We start from the raw sequence: 26,767 nt of genomic DNA on the forward strand, positions 1-26,767 counted from the left end.
TGGAAGTCTATGAGCTGACTCACTAGGAATTTAAAGTAACTATCTTAAAGGTGCTGAATGAGCTGAAGGAAAATGTGTGTGTGTCTGTGTGTGTGTTAGTCACTCAGTTGTGTCTGACTCTTTGTGACCCCATGGAGCTTGTCAGGCTCCTTTGTCCATGGAATTCTCCAGGCAAGAATACTGGTGTGGGTAGCCATTCCCTTCTCTAGGGGATTGTCCTGACCTATGGATCAAACCCGGGTCTTCTGCACTGCAGGCAGATTTTTTACCATCTGAGCCACTAGGGACGCCCAAAAGAAAACATATACAGACAGCTAAATGAAATAAAGAAAATAATTCATGAACAAAATGAAAATATTAACAAAAAAATGACTATTAAAAAAAGTACTAAAAGGAAATTCTAGAGTTGAAAAATAAAATAACTCAGTTGAAAAAGTCACAAACAGTACAAAAATTGATGCAATCTGGCAGAAGAAAAAAATCAGCAAACCTGAAAACAGTTCATTTCAAATCATTGAGTGAAGGAAGAAAAGAATAAAATGTAAAGAGAGATGGTATGGTCCACATGACAGAGTAGGAAGACCCTGAACTCACCTCCTTCCACAGGAACACCAAAATGACAATGATATATGAAGAAACTATCAGAGATAAAAGATCAGAAGACCAGCAGAAAAGATCTTCTACAACTAAAGATGTAAAGAAGGAATCACAACAAGATGGATGGGAAGAGTGGAGACACAGTGCAGTCAAGACCCATAACCTGGGGCGAGCAACCTACAAATGGAATAATTTCAATTCCAGAAGTTCTTCCCAAGGAGCAAGCTCTGCAGCCTGGGATTCTTGCGCTGGAAAGACAAGCCCACAGAACATATGACTTTGAAGGCCAGGAGAGCTTACTTTCAGGAAAGCCAGACGACTGTGGGAAATAGAGACTCTTTTAGAATATATTTACTTATTTATTGCTTTAATTTTTGCTGCACTGGATCTTCATTGCTGTGCATGGGCTTGTCTAGTTGTGGCAAGTGGGGGCTAACCTTTGTTGTAGTATGCAGGCTTCTCATTGCAGTGGCTTCTCTTGTTGTAGAAAACAGGCTCTAGAGTATGCAGCCTTTAGTAATTGCAGTGCATGGGTTCAGTAGTTTTCATTCACAGGTTCTAAAGCATACGCTCAGTAGTTGTGGCACATGGGCTTAGTTGCTTTGTAGCATGAGGGATCTTCCCAGACAAGGGGTCCAACCCATATCCCCTGCATTGGCAGGTGGATTCCTAACTACTGGACCACAAGGGAAGTCCTCAGACTCTACTCTTCAAGGGTGCACACAAAACCTCAGACAGTCCAGAACCCAGGGCAGAAGTAGTAACTTAAAAAGAGCCTGCATCAGACCCAGCTACTGATCTTGGAGAGACCCTCGGGGAGGCAGGAAGCCACTAGATCTCACCCTGTGCACAGAGACACTGGGGGCAGCTATTTTGTGAAACTCAATTCTAGCACAAGAACAGTGGTGCTAGCAAGAGTCATTTTGGAATCCTCCCTCAAGCTTATCAGTGCTGAGATCTGGCACTGCTTCTCAGCACCAGTACTGGGACACCTCAGGCCAAGCAACTAGCTGTGAGGGGACACAGCAACAGGCCTGTTGCCTTAAGGATCCCTGAGCCCATAACTGTGTCAGGACTCGGCCCTGCCTACCAGCAGGCCCTGCACCTAGCCTCAATCGCTAGCAGACAAGCATCAAGGCCAGGCATACCTGGACTCCAGCCCTTCACACCAGTGGGCTAAAACACCAACTCCAGAACTTCCAGGGCCATGCAATCAGAGACCTTAGGACCCGGAGAAGAAAGAAAACCAAGATGCCCACTCTTACCACTTTTATTCAACATAGCATTGAAAGTCATAGCCATAACAATTAGGCAAGAAAAAGAAATAAATAAAAGGAATCCAAATTGGAAAGGAAGAAGTAAAACTGCTGTTTGTAGATTACATGATACTATAGATTGAAAATCCTAAAGATGCTACCAGAAAACTATTAGAGCTCATTGGTGAATCTGGTAAAATTTCAGGATACAAATTAATATACAGAAAGCTATTGTATTTCTATACACTAACAGTAAGCTATTGAAAGAAGAAATGAAGAAAACAATAAAAGTAGGAGAAATGAAGAGAAGAATAAATCTAATAAATGAGGTAAAAGGCCTGTACTCAGGAAACTATAAGACACTGATTCAAAAAAAATTGAATATTATGACACAAACAGGTGGGAAGTTAAACTATGCTCATTAATTGGAAGAATTAATATTGTGCAAATGAGCAGACTACCCAAGGAAATCTACAGATTCAATGCAATCTCTGCCAAAACACAAATGGCATTTTTCACAGAACTAGAACAAATAATTCTGAAAGTTATAAGGAAATACAAAAAGACCACGAATAGCAAAACAATTTTTATACAGAAAAATAAAGCTAAAAGTACCAACCACCTTGATTTCAAACTATACTACAAAGCTACAGTATCAAAATAGTATTGTACTCATACAAAAACAGACACATAGATCAATGGAACAGAATAACAAGCCCAGAAATAAACTCACACATATGTGGTCAAATAATTCATGAGAAAAGAGGCAAGAGTATACAATGGGGGAAAGGAAGTCTCTTCAATAAATGGTGTTAGATCTGTCCTTAGACAAGGGAAACAAAAGCAAAAATAAGCAAATGGGACTACATCAAACTTAAAAGCTTTTGCACAATGAAGAAACTATGAAAGATGTACTAAATAAGAGAATATATTTACAAACAATATATCCAATAACAGATTAATATGCAAAATATACAAAGAATTAATACAATGCAGTATCAAGAAAGCAAACACCCCAAATAAAAATTGGGCAGAAGGGACTTCCTTGGTGATCCAGTGGCTAAGACTCTGTGCTCCCAATACAGGGGTCCTAGGTTCCATCCCTGGTCAGGGAACTAGATCCCACATGCCACAACTAAAGATCCCACATGCTACAGTGAAGATTGAAGATCCCATGTGCCACAGCTAAGACCCAGCACAACCAAATAAATAACTAAATATTTTTTTAAAAGGGCAGAGGATCTGAACAGACATTTTTCTGAAGAAGGCATACAGATGGCTAATGAGCACATGAAAATATACTCAGCATCACTAAATCATCAGGGACAGCCAAATCAAAACCACAATGAGTTATCAACTCATACTTGGCTATTATAAAAAAAAACACCAAGAACTTCCCTGGTGGTTCACTGGTTAAGAATCTCCCTTCCAAAGCAGGGGACGCAGGTTTGACCCCTGGTTGGGGAAATGGGATCCCACATGCTGAGGGGCAACTAAGCCCGTGTGTCACAACTAGAAAGCCCACGCATCACAGACAGCCTATGCCCTGCAACTACTGGGCCCTGGAGCCCATGTGCCACAGTCAGGGAGACTCCCACATGCCACAGTGAGGGTCCCACGGCCACGACTAAGGCCCAGCACAGGCATATCAATAAACACCTTAAAACTCACAGTGTCATGGGATTCACCTTTAAAAACACAACAGATAATGTGTCAGGAAAGCTGTGAACAAAGGGAACACTTATGCACTGTTGGTGGAAAGATAAATTGGCACAGCCACTATAGAATGCAATTTGGAGATTTCTCCAAAAATTAAAAATAGAACTACCACATGATTAGCAACTTCACTCCTGGGTATTTCTTAGATGAAAACAAAAACACTAATTAGTATCCCATGTTCTTCACTGTACTACTTACAATATCCAAGATATGGAAGCAGTGTAAGTGTTTATCAATAGGTGAATGGGTAAAGATGTGGAGTGTATATACTTAGCCATAATAAAAAATAATGAAATCTTGCCATTTGCAACAAAATGGATGGGCCTTGAGGATATTATGCAAAGTGAAATAAGTCAGACCAAGTAAGGCAAATTCTGTATGATTTCATTTATATATGGAATTCAAAAAACAAAACAAATGAACAAATAGCAAAACAACTACAGTTATAGATGCAGAGAACAAATCAGTGTTTGACAGAGGAGGAGGAAAGAAAGTTGACAGGAAGAGGAAAGAAACTGGTGAGGGAGATTAAGAGGTTCAAACTTTCAATTGCAAAATAATTGAGTTGTGGGTATGAAATGAACAGTGTGCGGAATAGTCAATAAACGTAATATATGTGTATAGTGACACCATTATCCAGACTTATCATAGTGATTATTTGAAAATATTAATATATAGAAATATCAAATTACTATATTGTGTAACAGGAACTAACATATTCTTATAGATCAACTATACTTCAAAAACAAACTATAGAAAAATAGATCAGATTTGTGGTTACCAGAGGCAGAGGATAGGGGAAGGGGGAATTGGATGGAGGCAGTCAAAAGGTACAAACTTCCAGTTTTAAGATAAGTAAGTACTAGGGATGTAATGGACAGCATGATAAATGTAATTAATGCTGCTATATATTCTATATGGAAGTTGTTTAGAGAGTAAATCCTGGAGTTGTCATCGCAAGGAAAATTGTTTTCTATTTCTTTAATTTTGTATCTATGTGAGAGAATAAATGTACTAAACTTGTGATAATCATTTCATAATATATGTAATTCAAATCATTATGCTGTAAACTGTAAACTTACACAGTGCTGCATATCAATTATATCTCAATAAAACTGGAAGAAAAAAGTGAAGAGAGCCTAAGGCACTTATGAGATATGAGCAAGTGGACTAGTACATGCATAACAGAAGTCTAGAAAGAAAACAGAGAAACAAAGGAACAGAGAGCTTATTTGAAAAAATAATAGAAAACTTTCCAAACCTGAGGGATAAAACAGGCATACAAATTCTAGAAGCTCAACAGTATATAACAAGAATAGATCCAAAGAGTTTCACACACAGACACATTTTATTCAATGTCAGAAGTTACACACAGAGAGCAAAAAGTGAGCTTCATAAGATTACCTGCAAATTTCTTATGAAGACTCTTGCAAGCCAGGAAACTTCCCTGGTGGTCCAGTGGTTAAAAATCGACCTGCAAATTCGGGAGACACAAGTTCAATCACTGGTCCAGGAAGATGCCACGTGTTTCAGGACAACAAAGCCCATGTGCCACAACTGCTGAAGTTTGCAAGCTTCAACAAGAGCCCGCAAGCTGTAACAAGAGAAGCCACCACAAGGAGAAGCCCACTCAATCAGTGAAGATTAGCCCCTGCTCACTGAAAATAGAGAAAGCCTGTGTGCAGCCAAAAATAAATAAATTTTCTTTAAAGTTTTAAAAATTTAAAAACAAAAGCAAAACAAAAAAATCTTGCAAGCCAGAAGGAAGTAGGGTGATATATTCAAAGAGCAGTGAGAAGGGCGAAAATCTACCAACCAAAGATATTGTGTCTAGCAAATTTTCTTTGGAAATTAAAGAATTTAAACTCTTCAGAGAAACAAAAGCTGAGGGAGTTTATCATCACTGGATCTGACCTGTTTTTTTTTTTTTTTTTAAAAGCTAAACTGAGGTGTTCAATTGAAATGAAAGGATACTAGAAAACAATAAAATGGAATACAAAAATACTAGGTTCTTGGTAAATGTAAACACTCGGACATATAGTAACCTATATTATTCTAACTTGGTGCATAGAGTTTGAATAATAAAAATAGTTTTAATTTTAAAATTACTTGTTTACTTATTTTTGGCTGTGCTGGGACTTTGTTGCTGCGTGTGGACTTTGTCTAGTTGTGGAGGGCAGCCTTCTCACTTCGGTGGCTGCTCCTATTGCAGACCACGGGCTCTAAGGCAAAAGCGCTTCAGTAGTTGGGTGCACAGCCTCAGTAGCTGCAGCTCCTAGGCTCTAGGGGGCAGGCTCAGCGGCTGTGGGGCACAGGGTTAGTTGCCTGATGGCACTGGGATAGTCCCAGACCAGGAACTGAACCCAGGTCCTCTACATTGCCCGCTGGATTCCTAACCACTGGACCACCAGGGAAGTCCTAAAGAAAAAAAATTTAAAAACCATACAAAGTAGACATTTTATTGATATTTGTGATTCAAATTATATTGCTATCAGTTTAAAATAGAATGTTATAACTTGAAGATGTTTTTATATAAATGCAATGATAACTACAAAGAAAATGTCTATAGAATATATACAAAAGGAAATGAGGTAATCAAAGCACATCACTACAAAAAATCAACAAAACACAAAGGAACATAGCTAAATGAATGATGAGATAAAGAAAGCTAGAAAACAAAATTGCAATAAAAAGTCCTTTCATATCAGTAATCAAATTAAAAGTGGATGAATGGTGATTGACAATAGCATCGTAGTGGCATAAGATATACTCCCCCATTTTTGACAACTAATTAGATGTTGATCCATGAACAAAAGTGCCTCAGAGGGAGCTGTGGGACACAGCATCACATATCAAGGGACCCTGGAGGACTATCATTCACCCGTATATCTGAAAATACACAAAAGAAGCTTGGTAAGAACTGTATATCAAGCAGATGTACAACTTGCCCATCTCTTTTCACCATGACTGGAGAAAAAACATGGGGAGCAGACACCCATGGGCAAGAGAATTTTTAGAAGTCCAGCATACCCGAGGACAGCTTCTAACACCCATCAGAGAGAAGATGAAAGTTTGGAAACACAGAGGAGAGGAAGAGATTTTAGCAGGGCTGCTCCCCACTCCCCTGTCCAGAGCAATATTGCAAGGGACTAAGCTGTTAGGTGTGGGCAAATTCTTCCCACAGGAGAGTTTGAAAGCAGTGAATGAGTTCCCAGCTATCCTGGTTGTGTGGGTTGTGCCCAGAGAAACCCATATTTTACCAGCAGAGCCCTGAGTACCGAAAAGAGACCTCTATGACAAGTGGGATAAGGGAGAAAGAGAGAAGCAGATAAGGATTCCCAAGATTAAAGCGCCTAGACTGCTGACTGCTTTAGGACTTTAGCAGGAAGTCAGCCCCATAAGCCTCTTGGAGTATCCCTACTGAGCATCTTCCCATATGGTCTGAAGGTACACAAAACACCCCACACTAAACCCCAACTTGCAAGTGCTCTGTCCCCAGATCCTTGTAAGAAAGAGCTCCCAGGTGCAGAAGCTACAGCAGGTCCAGTAGTCATAATGCTCCCAGCAAAATCATAGTGCTCCCAGGGTCTGTGGGCAAAAAGAAAACCATAAACTGGAGCTATAGTACAACTTTTTGAAAAACAAAAATATTTCCAGCAGCTAGCCTCATGATTTGTAAGAATAAGAGAAGACATTAAAGTCAAATAAATCTGCCACAAGAGGGAGCAAGAAGAATGAGGACTGGGAAGTGTTAGTTGCTCAGTTGTGTCAGACTTTGTGACGATATGGACTGGAGCCCGCCAGGCTCCTCTGCCCATGGAATTTTTCAGACAAGAATACTGGAGTGGGTTGCCATTCCCTTCTCCAGGGGATCTTCTCAACCCGGGGATCAAACCCGGGTCTCTTGCATTGCAGGCAGATTCTTTACCATTTGAGCCACCAGGGAAGCCTAGAGAAGGACTTCATAATCTAGGAAACCTCAGAAAGAGCTACACCAACTAATCTATCTGAAGGCAAGCAATAAAGATTTAAGGAAGCGTCTGCTACTTCAAATATGAAAGCAGCAATGCAAAACTACAAAAAAGAAAAGAAAAAGAAAAATCAAGAAAATATGTCATCACCAAAAGATACCAAAAACTACAGAATCAAGCTCCAAACAACAGAATATTGCAAGCTGGCTAATGAAGAATTAAAAATAGATGTTTTGAAGATACTCAATAAGCTTCCAGAAAACTCAGAAAGACAGTTCAGTAATATCAGGAAGCTCTTTACTAAATAGATAGAAACCATAAAAAATAAAACAGAAATTCTGTAGCTGAATAATTATTGAATGAGCTAAAGCATGCAGAGAGAACATCTGTAGTAGAGTAGAGCAGATGGAAGAGAAGAGCAAGGGCTTAGAGGACAGGACTTTTGAAATAACACAGAAAAAAAAAAAGAATAAAGAATTAGAAAGAGTGAAGAAAGCCTGCGTGATCAATGGGAATACATCAAAAAACAAATATTAGAATAATCTATATTCCATAAGAGTAAAAGTGAAAGAAGATTATAGAAAATTTATTTAAAGGAATAATAGTTAGGGAGTTCTCTGGTGGTCAAGTGATTAGATTAGGAGTCCAGGTTTTCACTGCTGTGGCCTGCCAGTCCTGGAGGTGAACTGAGATCCTGCAAGCTGTGTGGCATAGCCAAAAATGTGTTTGTTTGTTTCTTTGTTTTTTTAAATAAAGTAAAAAATGAGGGAATAATAGCTGAGAAATTCCCACATCTGGACAAAGACTTGGATATCCAACTTACGGAGCTAATAGATCATCCTATTATTTTCAATGACAAAAGACCATCTTCAAGACACATTATAATAAAACTGAAGTGAAAAATCAAAAATAAATTAATATTAAAGGCAGCAGGGAATAGGGGCACGTAATCTACAAAGGAACCTCTGTTAGGCTATCCGTGAATTTTTCAGCAGAAACTCTATAGGCCAGTACAGGGTGGAATACTTTATTCAAACCATTGAAAGAGCAGAAAAAGTCAGCCAAGAATACTCTGTATGGCAATGTTATTGTTCAGATATGAAGGAGAAATAATTTCCCAGACAAAGACAAATGGATGGAGTTCACCACAACTAGACTTGCTTTTGCAAGGAATGGTAAAAAGAGTTCCTCAAACTGAAATGAAGAAATGATAGTCAGCAACATAAAAACATATGAAAGTACACATCACACTGTTAAAGATGAAAACCACGTGGTCAGATTTAGAACAATCTAATTCTATAGTAGAGTGGTATATTAACATATCTATGGCATAAAAGTAAAGAGCACTAAAATAACTAGCGTGAATTAGCAATCTAATTCTATAATAGAGTGGTATATTAACATATCTATGGCATAAAAGTAAAGAGCACTAAAATAACTAGAGCGAGTAGTGATGAGACATCAGTATCATGATGCTGTGAGTCCTTCTTTCTCTCCTCTTTGATACTTTTGTTGTTATGGTTTAGTTGCTAAGTCGTGTCCGACTCTTTGCAACCCCATGTTCTTAGCAGGCCCTGCTCCTCTGTTCTTCACCATCTCCTGGAGCTTGCTCCAATTCATGTTCATTGAATCAGAGATTCTATCTAACCATCTCATCCTCTGCCACCCTCTTCTCCTTTCGCTTTCAGTTTTCCCCAGCATCAGGGTCTTTTCCAAAGAGTTGGCTCTTTGCATCAGGTGGTCAAAGTATTGGAGCTCAGCATCAGTCTTTCCAATTAATATTCAGGGTTGATTTCCTTTATGATGATGTACTCTGCATATAATTTAAGTTAGCAGGGTGACAATATACAACCTTGTTGCACTCCTTCCCCAGTTTTGAACCAGTTCTATGTTCAGTTCTAACTGTTGCTTCTTGACCTGCAAACAGGTGTCTCAAGAGACAGCTAGGGTGGTCTGGTATTCCCATCACTTTAAGAATTTTCCATGGTTTGTTGTGATCCACACTGTCAAAGGCTTTAGTGTAGTCAATGAAGCAGAGGTAGATGTCTTTCTGGAACTCCCTTGCTTTCTCCATGATCCAATGAATGTTGGCAACTTGATCTCTGGTTCTTCTGCCTCTTTGAAACCCAGCTTGCACATCTGGAAGTTCTTGGTTCACATACTGTGGAAGCCTAGCTTGAAGAATTTTGTGCATAACCCTGCTAGCATGTGAAATGAGCACAACTATACAGTAGTTTGAACATTCTTTGATTAATATCAGTACATTATGGCTGGATCCCTAATGCACTCCTGTAAATGGCAATTAAGAAAGTACACGCCTTTGCAGACAGACAGCAAACAAATGCGGAGAGTCAGCCCAGCTCTATGGAGCTGGAAGAAGAATCAAAAACAGCAGCAACTCAGGAAACCATTTTAAAGAAAACAAATGGGAGGCTGTCAGCACCCCGCCTGGCTTTCTGGGAAGAAGCCAGGTCTTCTTCCCAGAGGAGGCATGTAATGTCAGGAATTCCACCCCCACCCCCATCATCAGAGGACACTAGAAGAATGGAGCAAGTGCATCCACAGAAAAAAGGTCTGAGAAACTCAGGATCCCATGCTGAACTGACTGGGGGAAGTTCTCTGTCTCTCAAAGAGAACAGTAAGATTCGAAGCGGTTATTGCTTCTTAGAATGTGAAGACAGCAACACAAGACTTTAAGGAACATGGAATACCAAGGAAACATGACACCACCAAAGGGACACAAAAATTTCCAGTTACTGACCCCAAAGAAATATAGAAATATAAAAAAGATCAAAAAAAGAAAGATCTTTGTTTTTGAAAGATAAAAAATTGTCAAACATTTCACTATGTAACTAGGGGGAAAAGGGAGAAAACTCAAATAAATAAAATCAGACTCAAAGTGTAGACATAACAACTGATACCATAAAAACACATATAATTGCCAGAGATTACTATAAATGACTGCATGCCAAAGATTTGGGTACCTTAGAAAATAGATAAAATCCTACACATTACCTACAGAGACTGAATAAGTAAGAAATAGAAAATCTGAACAGACTAATTAAACAAGTAAGAAGACAGAATCAGCAATCAAAAACCTCCCAACACAGAGAAGTCCAAGACCAGATGATTTAGCTGGTGAAATCAACCAAACAATATCAATCTTTCTCAAACTCTTCCAAAAACTGAAATGGAGGAAACATTCCCAAATTCATTTTACAAAGCCAGTATTACCCTGATACCATGGTTAGATAAGGACAAAATAAGTAAAGAAAACTATAAATCAATATCCCTGATGAGTGTAGATTTAAAAATTCTAAATGATATATTAGAAAACCAAATTCACCAACAAGTTAAAAGGATCATATAACATGATCAAGTGGGATTTATCCCTGGGATGCAAAGATGGTTCAACACATGTAAATCAATGTGTGATATCATATTAATGAAATGAAATATAAAAATGGTATGGTCATCTAAATAAATGCAGGAAAAGCAACTGACAAAAAACATCTCTTCATGATACAAACCATCAACAAATTGGATATAGAAGGAATATACATCAACATAATAAAGACCATATAGACAAACCTACAGCAAATATCAGAATCAAAAAGTGAAAGGTTGTAAGGGTTGTAAGCTTTTTCTCCAAAATCAGGAATAAGACAAGGATGTCCACTATTCCTGCTCTTATTCAACATAGTACTGTAAGTCCCTGGTGGCTCAGATGGTAAAGAATCTGCCTGTAATGCAGGAGACCCCAGTTTGATTCCTGGGTTGGGAAGATCCAGGGGGATAGGCTACCCACTCCAGTATTCTTGGGCTTTCCTGGGGGCTCACCTGGTAAGGAATCCACCTACAATGCAGGAGACCTGGGTTCGATCCCTGGGTTGGGAAGATCCCCTGGAGAAGAGAAAGCCTACACACTCTAGTATTCTGGCCTGGAGAATTCCATGGACTCTACAGTCTGTGGGGTTGCAAAGAGTCAGACAGGACTGAGTGACTTTCACTTTTCACTGTAAGTCGTAATTAGAGGAATCAGACACAATAAATAATTAAAAGGCATGCAAATAAGAAAGGAAGAAGCAAAATACTCATTATTTGCAGATGATAAGATCTAATTTGCAGAAAGTACTAAAGATTTGACCATAAAACTATTAGAAATAGTCAACAATTTTAGTAGAATCGGTGAATATAAAGTCAACATACAGAAATCAATTAGACTCAGTTCAGTTCAGTTCAGTTCAGTCGTTCAGTCATGTCCGACTCTTTGAGACCCCATGAATCGCAGCACGCCAGGCCTCCCTGTCCATCACCAACTCCCAGAGTTTACTCAAACTCATGTCCATCGAGTCAGTGATGCACTAAAAATGAAATATCTGACAAAGAAATAAAGACATTCACAATATCAAAAACAAACAAACAAAAATACTTTGGAATAAATTTAACCAAGGAAGTGAAAGATTTGTACAATGAAAACTACATGAGTTTGATGAAAAAATATTGAAGAAGACATAAACAGATGGAAAGTTGTCCCATGTTTATGATTCAGAAGAACTAACATTGCTAAAATATCCATATTAGCCAAAGCCATCTATATTCAATACAGTCTCTAACAAATTTCCAATGACATTTTTCACAGAAATAGATAAAAACTATCCTAAAATTTGTATGAAATTGTAAGAAACTTGGAATAGTCAATATGATCCTGAAAAAGAACAAAACTGGAGATAACACACTTACTGATTTTAAGACTTAAACATAAATCTTGATACTATAAAACTGTGAGAAGAAAATGTAGAGGAGAAACTCCTCAATTATGTCTTGGCAACAATTTTTTTTTTTGGAAATGACATCAAAAGTACATGTAACAAAAGTAAAAACTAGTAGGTGAATGACTCCAAACTTAAAAGTTTCTGGAAAGCAAAGGAAACAATAAAGTGGAATGAAATAAAATATTTGCAAAAGATATATCAGAAAGGGTGAACACCCAAAATATATAAAGAATTCATACAACTCAATAACAAAAACAAAACAATCATTAAAAAATTGGCAGAGGAGCTGAATTGACATTCTCCAAAATTAGAAGACACACAATGGCCAACAGGTATATGGAAAGATTCTCAACATCAGTAATCACCAGGGAAATAAGTGCAAATCAAACCCACAAGGAAATATCACCCCACACCAGTTAGAATCACCGTCATTAAGAAAACAAGAGGAACTGTCCTGGCGGTTCAGTAGCTAAGACTCCACACTCTCAATTCAGGGGCCTGGATTTGATCCCTGGTTAAGGAACTAGATAACACATGTTGCAGCTAGGAGTTTGCATGCCACAATAAAGACTGAAGATCCTTATGCTGCAACTGAGCACAGTCAAGTAAATAAATAAATAAATGTTTCTTAAAAAGACAACAGATACCAAGCATTGATGAGGATGTGTAGAAAAGAAGACACTGGCGCGCTGTTTGTGGGAATGTAAGTTGGTACAGTTGCTATGGAAAACAGCCTGAAGAATCCCTAAAAAATTTAAAAATATAACTACCAGCAATTCCATTTCTGAGTATATATGCAAAGGAAATGAAAACTCTATATCAAAGAGACATCTGCATCCCCTTGTATATTATGACACTGTTCCAATAAAACAGTGTTCCAATGAAACGGTTTTACTGTTCCAATGAAACAATCCAAGTGTTCATCAGTGATTGAATGGATATTGAAGAAGTGGTACATTTATTACAATATAATGTTATTTAGCCATGAGAAAAAAGGAAGTTGAGGGCATTGTGCTAAGTGAAGTAAATCAGACAGAGAAAAACAAATATTGTGTGATGTCATTTATATGTGGAATCTAAAAAAGCTGAACTTGTAGAAACAAAATGGTGGGTACCAGAGTCTGGTGTTATGGGGAGTTGGGGATGTTTTTTAAGGATACAAACAACTAGGACATAAATAAGTTCTGAGAATCTTATGCACAGCATAGTATTTTTAGCCAACAATACTGTATTATATAATGCAAAGTTGCCTAGAGACTTGATCTTAAATGTTCTCACCACAAAAAAGGAATCAATAATTATGTTACATGATATGATAATTATGTTACATGTTACCTAACTCTATGGTAGTAATCATATTGCAATCCATGAAAATATCAAATAAACAAGTTGTATACCTTAAATTTACACAATGATATGTGTCAATTGTCTCTCAATAAAAAACTAAAGAATTAAAAAATATAAATGATAGCTTTATATAAATGGATTGCCCTAGAATGAGTGATTTAAGAGAACAAAGAGTGGTAATATCTTTTATGATTAGCTATAAGTCACACACCATCATTTCCACTGATAACCATATGAGAAAATTACATGGCAGTGGGAATATCAGAAGGTGAGAATCATAGGACCGTCTGAGAGGTTGGACCCCACAGCTCCACATAACAAAAGAATTCTGCATTATTACTTTAGGACAATCTGCTGGATATTCATGTCTTGGAAAACCTGTTTATAATTAAGTCCACAATGAAACTGTGTTTTACATATAAACACTATGTAGCTTTTGAACCAGCACATATACACTAAATTTTCTAGGAATGTAAATTTCTGTGTAAATATAAGGAAAGAGTATAACCATTTTGTTTATAACTGCACTAAAATTTTTTTAATCACTTCCCATCACCAACAGTAATGTCACATGACATTTCAGCCAAACAGCACACCTGGCAATCCTGGTATACACTTGTCTTCCAATTCATGGTAATTCTCTATATAATGGCAACTAGTTAACCACTTCACTGCATCAACCAGTGCTGGATATTTACAAATCAAGATACATATTATTTAACCATAAAAACCTTTTTCTCCTTTTTGCAATAAGATTATTATGTTGTTTTAAATTATGTGTCTGGGAGGTATGAATTTCATCTCAGGATAGTAACAGTATTACAGTGTATTTTAAGAAAAGGTGTGAGAGTCAAATAATGTTATGGATCTTTGCTTTAGTTCAGGGTCTATTTTTCTAATTTTTATTTTATATTTGGGTATAGTTGATTTTATATTTGGGTATAGTTGGGTATATGTTGTGATAATTTCAGATATGCAGCAAAGTGATTCAGCTATACATATACGTGTATCTATTCTTTTTCAGATTCTTTTCCCATATAGGTTATTACGTATTGAGTAGAGTTCCCTGTGCTACACAGTAGGTCCTTGTTAATTAAATATTTTACACATAGTAGTATATGTATGTTAATCCCAAACTCCTAATTTATCCCTTCCCCAATCTTTCCCTTTGGGTAACCATAAGTTTGTTTTTTATGTCTGTTTTGTAAATAAGTTCATTTGTATCATTTTTCTTTTTTTGATTTCATATATAAGTGATAGAACATTCATCTTTGTGTGACTTACTTCATCTGGTATGGTGAGCTCTAGGCCCATGCATGTTGCTGCAAATGGCATTGTTTCATTATGTTTGTGGCTGAGTAATATTTCATTGTATATGCGAATCACATCTTATTTATCCATTCATCTGCTGATGGATACTTAGATTGTTTCCATGTCTTGGCGGTTGTAATAGTGCTGCATTGAACACTGGGGTGTATGTATCTTTTTGCATTACAGTTTTCTCCAGATACATGCCCAGGAATGGGATTGCTGGATCATGCAGTAGCTCTATTTTTAGTGTTTTAAAGAACCCCGTTACTGTTCTCCCATAGTGGCTGCACCTATTTACATTCCCACCAGCAATATAGGAAGGTTCTCTTTTCTTCACATCCTCTCCAACATGTATTGTCTGTAGATATTTTGATGATAGCCATTCTGGCTGACGTGAGGTGAAATCTCATTGTAGTTTTAATTTGCATTTCTCTAATAGTGGTGTTTGAGCATCTTGTGCTTTCTGGCCATCTATATGTCTTCTTTAGAGAAATGTCTACTTAGATCTTCCACCAATCAGCCAAGTTTTGATTGGGTTGTGTGTTTTTTTAATATTAAACTGCATGAGTTGTTTGTATATTTTGGAGATTAAATCCTTGTTGGTTGCATTGTTTGCAAATATTTCCTCCCATTTCGTAGGTTTTCTTTTCATTTTATTGATTGTTTCCTTTGCTGTGCTAAAACTTTTATGTTTAATTAAATCCCATTTGTTTATTTTTGTTTTTACTTTTATTATTCTCAGAGGTGGATCCAAAAACATATTGCTCTGGTTTCTGTCAAAGAGTATTTTGCCTATGTTTTCCTCTAAGAGTTTTTATAGTATCTGGTCTTATATTTAGGTTTTGAATCCATTTTGAGTTTATTTTTGTGTATAGTGTTAGAGAATGCTTTAATTTCGCCTTGTACACATAACTGTCCAGTTTTCCCAGAACCACTTATTAAAGAAGCTGTCATTTCTCCATTGTATATTATTGCCTCCTTTGCTGTGTATTAATTGATCATAGGTGTGTGAGTTTATTTCTGGGCTGTCTATCCTGTTCCATTTTGTAAACTGCAACATCTTCCAAATACATTCATGAGCTCTCATAGTTTTATAGTAGCAACTTTAGGATTTTCTATGTATAGTGTCATGTCATCTGAAAACAGTGACAGTTATTTCTTCCTTTCCAAGTTGGATTTCTTTTTTCTTCTTTGATTTCTGTGGCTAGGACTTCTAAAACTATGTTAAATGAAAGTGGTGAGTGGCCATTATTGTCTTTTTCTTGACCTTAGAGGAAATACTTTCAGCTTTTTATCTTTGAGTATGATCTTAACTGTGGGTTTGTCATATATGGCCTTTAATTATGTTGAGGTATAGTCCCTCTGTGCCCACGTTCTGGAGAGTTTTTAGTACAAATGGTAGTAAATTTTGTCAAAAGCTTTTTCTACATCTATTGAGAAGGTCAATTTCTTAGTGTGATGTATCACACTGATTAACTTGTAGATATTGAAAAATTCTGTATCCCTGAGATAAACCCCACTTGATCATGGTGAAGTGAAGTGAAGTGAAGTGAAGTGAAGTGAAGTCACTCAGTCGTGTCCGACTCTTTGCGACCCCATGGACTGTAACCTACCAGGCTCCTCAGTCCATGGAATCTTCCAGGCAAAGATACTGGAGTGGTGGTACATGATCTGTTTAATGTATTGTTGCATTTGGTTTGCTACTACTTTTTTGAGGATTTTTGCATCTATATTCATCAGTGATATTGGTTTGTAATTTTCTTTTTTGTGCTATCTTTGTCTGGTTTTGGCATCAGGATGATGGTGGCCTCATAGAATGAGTATGGGAGTGTTCCTTCCTCAACTATTTTTTTGAATAGCTTCAGAGGATAGATGTTAACTCTTATTTAAATGTTTGATAGAATTCACCTGTGAAACCATCTGGTCCTGGGCTTTTGTTTGTTGGCAGTTTAAAATCAGAATACTAGCAATTTGTCTGTTCATATTTTCTTGTAATTTGTCTGTTCATATTTTCTGTTTCTTCTTGGTTCAGTCTTGAGAGATAGTACCTTTCTAAAAACTTGTCCATTTCTTCTAGGTTGTCCATTTTATGGCACAGCATTACTTCTAGTAGTCTCTTATGATCCTTTGTATTTCTGTTGTTTCTATTTCATTTTCATTTCTAATTTTATTGATTTGAGCTCTCTTCCTATTTTTCTTGATGAGTCTGGCTAAAAGATTATCAATTTTGCTCACCTTTTCAAAGAACCAGTTTTTAGTTTCATTCATCTTTTCTATTGTTTTGTATATATCTATTTCATTTATTTCTGCTCTGATATTTCCTTTTACTAACTTTGAGTTTTGTTTTTCTTCTTCTAGTTCCTTTAGGTGTAAAGTTAGCTTGCTTCTTTGAGATTTTTTTTAATTTCCTGAGTTAAGACTGTATTGTTACAAACTTCCCTCTTCAAGCTGCTTTTGCCATGTCCCATAGGTTTTGAAGTGTCATGTTTTCATTTTCATTTGTGTCTAGGTATTTTTTAATTTCCTCTTTGATTTCTTCAATGATCCATTGGTTGTTTAGTAGAATATTGTTTACCCCTCATGTATTTGTGTTTTTTACAGCTTTTCCCCTTGTAATAGATTTCTAACTTCATAGCATTGTGTTCAGAAAAGATGATTGATGTGATTCCAATTTTCTTAAATTTACTGAGGTTCTTTCCTCAACTATCACTTTGTGGCCCACCATAAGATCTATCCTGGAAAATGTTTCATGTGCACTTGAGAAGAATGTGTATTCTGCTGTTTTTAGATGGAATACTGTAAACATATCAATGAAGTCCATCTGACCTAATGTGTCATTGAAGGCCTGTGTTTCCTTAATGATATTGTCTGGATCACCTATCCATTAATGTAAATGGAGAGTTTAAATCCCCGACTATTATTGTGTTACTGTCAATTTCTCCTTTTATGGCTGTTAGCATTTGTCTTGTATATTTTAGGTGCTCCTATGGTGAGTATATATGTTCACAATTGTTATATCTTCTTCTCGGGTTGATCCCTTGATCAATTATGTAGTATCTTTATTTCTTGTAACAGTCTTTATTTTGTAGTCTATGTTTTTATGATATGACTATTGATAGTCCAGCTTTCTTTTGATTTCCATTTGCATGGTGTACATTCTTCCATCCCCTCACTTTTAGTTCATATGTGTCTCTTGATTTGAACTGATTCTCTTATAGACAGCATATGTATAGATCTTGTTTTTAATCCATTCAGCCAGTCTATGTCTTTTGATTGGAGCATTTAATCCATTTACATTTAAGGTAATTCAATGTGTATGTTCTTACTGCCATTTCATTAATTGTTTTGGATTTGTTTTTGTTGGTGTTTTCCCTGCTTCCTCTTTTGTTGTCTTTTCTTTTGATTTGATGGTTTTATGTTTGGATTCCTTCTTCTTTTGTGTATGTGTATCCATTGTAGATTTTTGGTTTGCAGTTGCCATGAGGTTTTGATACAGTGGTATGGTATATATATATAGTGGTATGGTGTGTGTGTGTGTGTGTGTGTATTTTAAAACACAAAGTTGTTTTAAATTGCTAATCTCTTAATTTCAAATGCATTTCCAATATCCTTCATTTGTACTCTCCTCATGATTGCTGGTTTTGGTATCATATTTGTGTGTGGATGATTTCCTACCTTTACTATACATTTATTTTCCCATTTATTATTTTCTTGTTTCTAGTTATGGCCTTTTCTTTTCTACTTAGAGAAGTTCCTAAAGTTGGTTTAATGAATTCTCTTCACTTTTGCTTGTCTATAAAGCTTTTGATTTATCCATCAAATCTGAACGAGTGCCTTCCTGGGTGATTATTCTTGGTTATAGGTTGTTTTTTCTTTCACAGCATTAAATGTATCATGCCACTCCTTTGGGCTTGCAGAATTTCTGCTGAAAAATCAGTTGGTAACATTATGAGGATTCTCTTGTATTTTATTTGTTGCTTTTCCTTTGTTGCATTAAATATTTTCTCTTTGTCTTTAATTTTTTTCATTTGATTACTATCTTTCTCAGCATATTCCCCCTTGGGTTTATCTTGTACTGGACTCTGTTCTTCCTGGACTTGGATGACTCTTTCCTGTCCCATGTTAGGGATGTTTTCAGCTATTATCTCTTCAAATATTTTCTTAGGCTTTGTCTCTCTCTCTTCTCCTTTTGTGACCCCTAAAAAGCAAATATGGGTGCATATGTCCCAGAGGTCTCAAACTGTCCTCACTTCATTCTTTTTTCTTTATTATTTTTTCTGTGACTGTGATTTCCACCATTCTGTCTTTCAGCTCACTTATCCATTCTTCTGTCTCATTTATTCTTCTATTGATTCTATCTATTGTATTTTTCATTTAAGTTGTTGTATTCTTCATCTCTGATTGTTTATTCTTCATATTTTCTAACTCTTTGTTCAGCATTTCTTGTATCTTCTTGGTCTGTGCCTCCATTCTTTTTTTGAGATTTTGGATCATCTTTACTATTATTACTCTCAATTCTTTTTCAAGTAGATTGCGTATCTCCTCCTCACTTAGTTGTTCTCCTGGGGTTTTATTTTGCTCATTATTCTGGAACATATTCCTCCACTGTCTCATCTTGTCTAATTTCCCGTGTTTGTGGTCTCTATCCTGTAGGCTGCAGGCCTGTAGTTCCTCTTGCACCTGGTGTCTGCTTTCCGGTGGGTGAGGCTGATCTAGCGGCTTGTGCTGGCTTCTTCATAGGAGGGGCAGTGCCTGGCCACTGGTGGACGGACCTGGGTTTTGTTTTGTCCCTGTGATAGGCAGGACTGTGTCAAGGTGTGTGTTTAGAGGCAACTGGGCGCTCAGGAAGACTTTAGGCAGCCTATCTGCTAATGGGTGGGGCTGTAACCCTGCCCTGTTGGTATTTTGGCCTGAGGTATCCCAGCACTAGAACCTACAGGCTCTTGGGTGCGGCCAGGTCTTCGTATCAAAATGGCAGCTTCCAGAGGAGCTCACACCAATGAGTACTTCCTGCTACCAGTGTTCTTGTCCTCACAGTGAGCCAGAATTGCCCCCTTGCTTCCCTAAAAGACCCTTCAAGACCATGAGGTAAGCCTGGCCCAGGCTCCTATAAAGTCACTGCTATTTCCCTGAGTGCCAGTGCACATGAGACCTTATGCACACCCCCCAAGATTTTCTATTTTTCCCAGTCCTGTGGAGTTCCTGCTACCCAGCCTCATTGCCCAATAGGAGACTCTCAGGCTGGAAAGCCTGACAAGGGGTTCAGAATTCTCACTCCTATGGGAGAATCTCTGTGATATAATTATTTTCTAGTTTGTGGGTTGGCCACCCAGTGGGTGTGGGATTTGATTATATCATGGATGCACCCTTCCTACCATTTTATTATGGCTTCTTCTTTGTCTTTGAAAGTATAATATCTTGGTAGGTTCCAGTCTTTCTTTGCCAATAAATGTTCAGCTGTTAGTTGTGGTTTTGGTGTTTTCATAAGAAGTGAGCCCAAGTCTTTCTATTCCACTATACTGTCCCAGAACCTCTCCAGGGTCCTCTTTTACATTTATAAACTGAAGATGAGAGAGTCTGAAAATGGTCACGCATCTCCTGGCTAATTAGTGGAAGAGCTAGGAGGAAAACCCAAGCCTTAATAATAGTCCACTGTAAACTCCAGTGCATCAAGTTCCAGGCACTGATTTACCAGTTATTTTCTATGCTTTAAACATCAGCTTTGGATCAGCTTTTGGCCACAGTGGTCAAGGAACTCATTCTTTAAATGGGCAGCTTCCCTTCTTCCCTACAAAACTTAAATCTATCTTATGAATTACTTCTTACTACATCAAAAGTTATTCTCTCCTGTCAAACCTGGATAGCTGAGAGCTTTCCAGGTGCCTCAGTGGTAAAGAATCCACCTGCAAACGCAGGAAACATGGGTTCAACCCCCGATCCTGGAAGATCCCACATGCTGCAGAGCAACTAAGTCTGTGCACCACAACTACTAAGCTTGTGCTCTCGAGCCTGGGAGCTGCAACTACTGCACCCACACTGTAGTACTGAAGCCCCAGAGGCTGTGCTCAGCAAGAAGAGAAGCTTCCACAACAGGAAGCCCGCACCACAGCCAGTGTACCCTCTGCTCACAGCAACAAAGACCCAGCACAGCCAAAAATAAATACAATGCTTTAAAAATCATCAGGGAAAACCTAAGAAAGCTTGGGCAGTTGATTGTATGTTTAATATAATTATCCCACTTGGACTTTTACTAACTGCAGAGGATTTCTGGTGTGCAAAACTTTTATGTTAGTTATTGTAATATTACTATGCAGAACAAAGTTTTATCACAAATGTCATAAATCACATGTGCAGATTTTAATTTCTTTACATAAGCTTGAAAATAAAATTCTTGTATTTCAAAAAAAGCAATTTAAACATTGGAAATACATTTTCTGAGGAAGGAAGTCAGAATGAAATGATGTTTTCCTTGTACAAATTTTATCTCAAAATAGATAACTAATGCTATGAAGAGCAAACTTGGACCAATAAACTATAGGAGAAAATTCTTTAAACAAACAGATGAGATTTGAACAGAGATACATATGTATTATTTATGTTAAAATCCTATCTATTAAAAAATCCAACTCATGTTTCCCAGGTAAATTACTTAAGGGTAATAAATCTGGAAACCTAGCTATGGGATTGTATTCTAAACATATGGATTTTGCGACAAGGAATGGAGACTGAAGATTTCAGTGGTTTAAACAAAATGGACATTCATTTCTCTCTCAAGTAAAGGGCTAGAGGTAGGCAGCCAAGGACTACAAAGGAAGCTCTGCATCTATCCAAATGATCAAGAATCAGGCTCCTGCAATATCATCGCTTCCATCCTTTCCATAAGGATGAGTGTGACTCTCATCCTTATGGTCCGAGATGGCAGTATTTGTGTCCCATTTATCTGCTGAATGAAGAAGGAACACACACACACAAAAGAGAGCATGAGTCTCTAAGAATACATCCTAAAAATTCTCATCACAAGGAAAAAAAATTTTGTAACTATATGAGGCAGTGGACACTAATGCTGGGAAAGATTGAAAGCAAGAGGAGAAGGGATGAGGATGAGACGGTTGGATGGCATCACTGACTCAATGGACATGAGTTTGAGTAATCTCTGGAAGTTGGTGATGGACAGGGAGGCCTGGCGTGCTGCAGTCTATGGGGTCGCAAAGAGTTGGACACGACTGAGTGATTGAACGGAACTGAACCAATGGATGTTAAGTAAAACTTATTGTGGTGATCATTTTGCAGTAAGTCAAGTCATTTCTGTAAAGTTTAAACTTATACAAGTGCTGTATGTAAAATATATCTCAATAAAAATGAAAAAACAAAGAACATGAGCCATCTACCTCTGATTGTTTTACTTTACTTATTCTGTAACTTTTTATTATGACCATTGGTAGAAATTGAGAAAGATTGAAAATATACAGTAAGCATCTATTTCCCTCCTTCCCCAGAATCAACAATGTTCTCTCTCTCTGCTCTCTGACCATCTGCTGAACCTCACCCCCAATATCTGTGTTTGACTTAAGTAATCAAGACACTTGAAAATAAATTGTAGACATCCTATTTCACCCTTAAGATTTCAGTTGCATTTCCTAAGAATAAGAACCTTATCCAACATTTTTTGTTTGTTTGTTTTTGGTCACTAAGTCATTCCCAACTCTTTTGCAACCTCACCGACTGTAGCCCCCAGGCTCCTCTGTCCATGGGATTTCCCAGGCAAGAATACTGAGGTGGGTTACCATTTCCTTCTCTAGGGGCTCTTCCCGACCCAGGGATCAAATCTGCATCCCTTGCATTGGCAGGCAGGTTCTTTACCACTGAGCTACCAGGGAACCTTATGGAACCTACTCACAATATAATTATCCAGCTAAGAAAATTAACAATATTATCTGTTATTCAATATTTTCCAAATATTCCAAACCAGGATCACAAACTATATTTGGTTTTTATGTCTCTTCAATTTTTTCAAAGAATGGTTCTCTAAATTTTTCTTTCAGGAGACATTAATTTTTTCAAGAGTCCATATTAGTTGTCTTATAGAATGTCTCATATTCTGGAATTGTCTGATTTGTTTTTCCATTGTGCTATTTGATTTGTTCCTATATTCCTGTATTTGCCGAAAACTGGAAGTTAGGCCTAGACTCTTGATTACATTCAAGTTAAGTTTTGGCAAAAGTTCTTGACAAGTCTTTTTTATAGTGATGCTGTATACTTTATATTGCATAGCGTCAGAGAGCACATAACACCACATTATTCCACTGTTATTCACGTGGTATTTGATCATTTGTTTATGGTGTTGTTCAATGCATCTCTTCATTGTAAGGGTACAGTTTGCATCTGCAGTTGTAAATAATCTCTTAGCCTTCTGTACATATACTCTTCCTCAAATATAGATCACTCAAAGGGTGATGATCCTCATCTGAATTAATGACTACATTGAGGGTCACAAAAATGTAGAATTTCTTGGACAGATTCTTAGAAAAGTTCAGTCTTCCAAGACTGAACCAGGAAGAAATGGAAATTATGAACAAACCAATTACAAGCACTGAAATTGAAACTGTGTTTAAAAAAAATCTCCCAAGAAACAAAGGCCCGGGACCAGATGGCTTCACGGGAGAATTCTATCAAACATTTAGAGAAAAGCTAATGCCTATCCTTCTAAAACTCTTTCAAAAAATTGCAGAGGAAGGAACACTTCCAAACACATTCTACGAGGCCACACAGACCAGACAAAGAACACACAAAAAGAAAACTACAGGCCAATATCACTAATGAACATAGTTGCAAAAATCCTCAACAAAATTTTAGCAAACAGAATTTAGCAACACATCAAAAAGCTCATACACCATGATCAAGTTTGGCTTATTCCAGGGATGCAGGGATTCTTCAATACATGCAAATCAATCAATGTAATACCCCATATTAACAAATTGAAAGATTTAAAAAACATGATAATCTCAATAGATGCAGAAAAAGCCTTTGACAAAATTCAGCATCTATTTATGACTAAAACTCTTAAAAAAAATGGGCATAGAAGGAACCTACGTCAACATAGTAAAGGCCATATATGATAAGCCTACAGCAAACATTACTCTCAATGGTGAAAAAGTGAAAGCATTCCCCCTAAGATCAGGAACAAGACAAAGGTGTCCACCTTCACCACTATTATTCAACATAGCTCTGGAAGTCCTAGCTATAGCAATCAGAGAAGGAAAAGAAATAAAAGGAATCTAGATAGAAAAAAAAGAAGCAAAGTTCTCATTATTTGCAGATGACATGATACTGTACATAGAAAACCCTAAAGATAATATCAGAAAATTACTAGAGCTAATCAGTGAATTTAGCAAAGTTGCAGGATACAAAATCAATACACAGAAATCACTTGCATTTCTATATACTAACAATGAAAAATCAGAAAGAGAAATAAAGGGATCAATCCCATTCACCATTGCAACAAAAATAATTAAATATCTTGGAATAAACTTACTTAAGGAGACAAAAGAACTGTACACAGAAAATTATAAGACACTGATAAAAGAAATCAAAGATGACATAAACAGATGGAGAGATATTCCATGTTTCTGGGTAGGAAGAATCAATATTGTGAAAATGAGTATACTACCAAATGCAATCTACAGATTTAATGCGATCCCTATCAAATTACCAATGGCATTTTTCACAAAACTAGAACAAAAAAATTCATAATTCATATGGAAACACAAAAGACCCCGAATAGCCAAAGCAGTCTTGAGAAAGAAAGAATCGAACTGGAGGAATCAACCTTCCTGACTTCAGATTGTACTACAAAGCTACAGTCATCAAGACAGTATGGTACTGGCACAAAAACAGAAATATAAATAGCAAATGAAACAACTGACAAAGGATTAATTTCCAAAATATACAAGCAGCTCATACAACTCAATACCAGAAAAACAAACAACCCAATCAAAAAGTGGGAAAAAGATCTAAACAGGCATAAAAAACACATGAAAAGTGCTCAACATTGCTCATTATTAGAGAAATGCAAATCAAAACTACAATGAAATATCACCTCACACCGGTCACAATGGACCTCATCAAAAAGTCGACAAACAATAAATGCTGGAGAGGGTGTGGAGAAAAGGGAATGCTCTTGCACTGTTGGTGGGAATGTAAATTGATACAGCCACTATGGAAGATGGTATGGAGATTCCTTAAAAAAACAGGAATAAAACCACCATATGACCCAGCAATCTCACTCCTAGGCATATACCCTTAGGAAACTAAAATTAAAAGAGAAACATGTATCCCATTGTTCATTGCAGCACTATTTACAATAGCTAGAACATGGAAGCAACCCAAATGCCCATTGATAGATGAATGGATAAAGAAGTTTGGTACACAATGGAATATTACTCAGCCATTAAAAGGAATGCATTTGAGTCAGTTTTGATAAGGTGGATGAACCTAGAACCTATTATAGTGAGTGAAGTGAGTCAGAAAGAGAAAGATAAATATTGTATTCTAATGCACATATACAGAATCTAGAAATATGGTACTGAAGAATTTATTTACAGGGCAACAGTGGAGAAACAGACATACAGAATAGACTTATGGACATGGGGAGAAGGGAGGAGGGGGTGAGATGAATGGAAAGAGTAACATGGAAACTTACATTACTGTATGTAAAATAGACAGCCAATGGGAATTAGCTGTATGGCTCAGGAAACTCAAACAGGGGCTCTGCATCAACCTAGAGGGGTGGGGTGGGGAGGGAGGTGGGAGGGAGGTTCAGAAGGGAGGGGATATGTGTATACCTATGGCTGATTCATGTTGAGGTTTGACAAAAACAACAAAATTCTGTAAAGCAATTATCCTTCAATAAAAAATAAATTAAAAATTAAAAGAATGTAGAATTTCTAATTATATCATTCTGTTAGGCAGTTAGAGCAGGGAAGAAGGGGTCCAAAATGGCAGTCAGAGGAAGTGGGGACTGGAAGACCCACACAGAGGGCAAACAAAGGTTAAAAAAAAAAAAGCCCATGAAAAAGGAAAACAATGGATCAGAGTGAAGACATGCAGCAGGAAAACACTCCCAACACATCCCCTTCTCTGACTGGTCTCAGACATATGCCCTATTTTCATTCCCTTCTCTGATTGGTCTTGGGTTCATGCTTCATTTGCATAATGCACAACCAATCAGACTCTGGAGACCACCCAGAGGAGGGAACAAAAGATTAAAAAACAGAAGCCAAAATGAGAGGAGACCACTCCAATGGGGGTTGCTCTGCTCTCACATCTCAAGATTGAACTTCTTACTGCTTGTTCAATAAACTTTGCCTGCCTGAGCTGTCCTGGTCTGTTGTTTCAATTCTTTCCTATGAGGAGATAAGAACTGAGGGGGAGAAGAACCGACCCAACCGTTTGGTGCCATGACTAACATCTAAGACCTCTTTCAGTTAAGGTAAGGTTCCTCGCCCATATGACTGGAAGGACCTTGACTCCCTCTAAGGCTTCCTCTGAGATTTCTCGTTTCTTATCTCCTCAAACCCTCTGTGCATGGGCAAGCAGCTATGGAAGAAATTGAGGAACTCTGACTAGGGTTAGCCCCTGGCATCCTCCAAAGTCTCTACTGCCCATGGTGCTCCAGTAGTTGCTGTCCAAGTGGACGAGGATTCCTCTTTCCTCTATCTCTCTTGTGCTGAGGAACAGGCCAATTATAATTGTCCAGGCATGGGTCAGGAACATACAAGCCTTTAGGGGCCTG

General features: G+C 37.4%; 1 long non-coding RNA gene across 2 annotated transcripts in view; it reads right to left on the bottom strand.

Annotated features, from left to right (window-relative positions):
* The window catches only part of LOC122424537, a 72,255-nt gene that overhangs the window by 15,583 nt on the left and 29,905 nt on the right, over nucleotides 1–26,767 (bottom strand). The window contains exon 3 of one of the 2 annotated variants that reach the window (XR_006264463.1): nucleotides 4,977–5,046. This is a non-coding gene — a long non-coding RNA (uncharacterized LOC122424537). Of the gene's footprint in view, nucleotides 1–4,976; nucleotides 5,047–5,512; nucleotides 7,161–26,767 lie in introns of those variants that run through there. The other variant, XR_006264464.1, reaches the window with a different exon arrangement.

This window comes from Cervus canadensis, chromosome 22 (genome assembly GCF_019320065.1).
Source record: "Cervus canadensis isolate Bull #8, Minnesota chromosome 22, ASM1932006v1, whole genome shotgun sequence".
NCBI classification, from domain to species: domain Eukaryota; kingdom Metazoa; phylum Chordata; class Mammalia; order Artiodactyla; family Cervidae; genus Cervus; species Cervus canadensis.